Source organism: Molossus molossus, unplaced genomic scaffold, assembly GCF_014108415.1.
Source record: "Molossus molossus isolate mMolMol1 unplaced genomic scaffold, mMolMol1.p scaffold_m16_p_3, whole genome shotgun sequence".
NCBI classification, from domain to species: domain Eukaryota; kingdom Metazoa; phylum Chordata; class Mammalia; order Chiroptera; family Molossidae; genus Molossus; species Molossus molossus.
In genome coordinates, this window is record NW_023425366.1 from 58,812,517 (window position 1) to 58,815,141 (window position 2,625).

Genomic DNA, 2,625 nt, shown 5'->3' on the forward strand with positions numbered 1-2,625 from the left:
ACCTTCCTGGGCACTTAAAAGGCTCCTATCTGGAGGACTCTCAGTCCTCTGACGTGAAGCCCCTTTCCTCAGTCAGTCATCTTAGCCTTCCTTCACTCCTGGACGTCGCTGCCACCTGAGGTCTCCCCTCAGGCAGCCCTCTTAGACAAGATCCAAGTTGATCCCACATCTGTACTCTCTCCCATGTCTCAAAAATCCTCTAAAGGAAGTACCTGTGGTCCTCTTATACCTACAAATGCTGGAATTGGGAATATAGTAGAAAAATCCCTCTAGCCTTCATAGCGTAAAACACCATCTTCCCCTTCCCCTTCCCCTTCCCCTTCCCCTTCCCCTTCCCTCCTTCCCTCCTTCCCTCCTTCCCTCCTTCCCTCCTTCCCTCCTTCCCTCCTTCCCTCCTTCCCTCCTTCCCTCCTTCCCTCCTTCCCTCCTTCCCTCCTTCCTTCCTTCCTTCCTTCCTTCCTTCCTTCCTTCCTTCCTTCCTTCCTTCCTTCCTTCCTTCCTTCCTTTTTTTCTTTTTGCTGTTTGTTCTTATGTATTTGTTACTCTTAGGAAATCTCATTTTTGGACCCAGACTCAGAGGTAGCACTCTCAGAGAGGACAGTCTAAGTCTCCTGACAGTCTAAGTCTCCTGACAGTCTGTTCCTGGTGTTTTTCTTTAGCCTCCTTCATCCTCTCAGTTGGTGGGACGATGCTTAATCCACTGAGCCACACCAGCCTGCGGCCTCCTTCACTCTCCTAGCATATTCTAAAGCCTCTTCCTTATTTTTCTTAGTATGTTTCTTGCAAGCAATATGCCAATATTTATATTCCAGGACACATGGAGTAATAGAAGGCTTTGGTCTTGGATGCTTTGGTCCCAGGTTTCTTACCTTCTTTGTTCAGGAGCTTTTTCACAACACATTGGCAGACATGATTTTGAGAGAGATTGAAAAGTTTGCTGATTCTGCTAGCTATTTTGGGCCCCAGGCAGCAAGCCACAGTAATATCAGTGAGATCAAGAATATCTTTCTCTCCTTTTTTTTTTTTTTTTTACAATAACCAAGCTGAGAACACTATGACTGGCATTCACAACACAACCCTAAACAGATTTGCGCTTTGTGTCTCCAGTCCTCCTTGGTCTATAACAGGGATGCTCCTTACTCAGTAACAGGTGGACACAGCCATGGGTCAAAACACTCTGCTTCATGATGAAACCCATTTGTTGTCCCCACCATGGATTCGAACCACCTAATGCTTCCATTCTTTGCCCAGAGTGTCAGTAGCAACTTCTGTGGCCATATGCTTTTCATAAGAGGTATGAAGTTCCTGTTCACCATCCATATCAAAAAGATTCTGGCATGCAGTGACTGGGAAAGAGATGTTTAGCTTCAGCCTGAAGTAGTTGACTGCCTCTGAGGTGCCATGAAAAATAGCTAAAACACCATCTTTCAAAGTGTAGAAAAACATTTCTCAAGTTTCCCCAATGGTTCTTTTTAAAGCAACCTTCAAATGACGGGAGTAAGAAGCAGCATCATTCTTCTTGAACACACTTTTTTCTAGACTAGCTACAAATCAAATTTGTAGTCCTAGGATGTATACTTTTAAATTTTCATAAAATGCAATACATTTTTCATTAAGTGATTTTGTTAATTTATACTAGCAACATTTCAGAGTGTCTATTGACTCATAGCCTTAATTAATATACAAAATATGTTATATTTTCCGTTTTTATTAGAAGAGAAATTCTTAATTTCTCCATTACAGTTTTAATAAATCAGGTCTCAATGGAAGATTAAAAAACCTGATATTTATTCTGTCTGGTATTTTTTTATGAAGTGAGAATTTGCTTTCTACATTTTGCATGATATATTATTATTCACACTAACTACTATTAGCTTTATAGCCATTTAAAAGTAACTTTTGCATAATTGGGTCTATTGGACATTACCACCATAATAATCTATTATACTGCCTGGCTGGTGTGGCTCAGTGATTGAGCATCGACTCATGCATCAAGAGGTTGTTGGTTTGATTCCCGGTCAGGACACATGCCCGGATTGTGGGCCCAATCCCCAGTGCGGGGCATGCAGGAGGCAACCAATCAATGTTCTCTCTCATCGATATTTCTATCTCTCTCTCCCTCTCCCTTCCTCTTTCTCCAAAAAATAAAGAAAGTATAATAATAATTTATGGTACTTTTCTTTCTGTGTATGTGTGTGCATGAACAAGGTAAATCTATATAAAATTTAGGAAAATCACTTTACAGCCCTGGCCAATTTGGCTCAGCAGTTTCAGCATCGGCCTGCGGTCCAGAGAGACACGGGTTCAGTTCCTGCTAAGGGCACGTACCTTGGTTGTGGTTTGTCCCCGGCCCTGGTTGGCAGCTACTCGATGTGTCCCTTTCATGTTGATGTCTCTCTCTCTCTCTCTCTCTCTCTCTTTCTCTCTCTCCCCCTTCCACTCTATCTGAACAAAAAATAGAAAAATGTCCTTGGGTGAGGATAAAAAAAAAGAAAAAAAAATCACTTTACATTTACTGTCTGGTTTATCAGTGAATTAGAAATACATATGTTCTTCTGTGTGTGTACAGGAGAGCAAAAGTGAGAACAAGAGTGCTTGCTCATAAGAGAAAAAGGAGAGAGATCT

The 2,625-nt window shown here is 41.8% G+C and overlaps 1 pseudogene; it reads right to left on the reverse strand.

Moving 5' to 3' along the window:
• Positions 1 to 588: 588 nt before the first annotated feature.
• On the reverse strand, positions 589 to 1,446 carry LOC118642023 (annotated as a pseudogene).
• Between the last annotated feature and the right edge of the window lie 1,179 nt (positions 1,447 to 2,625).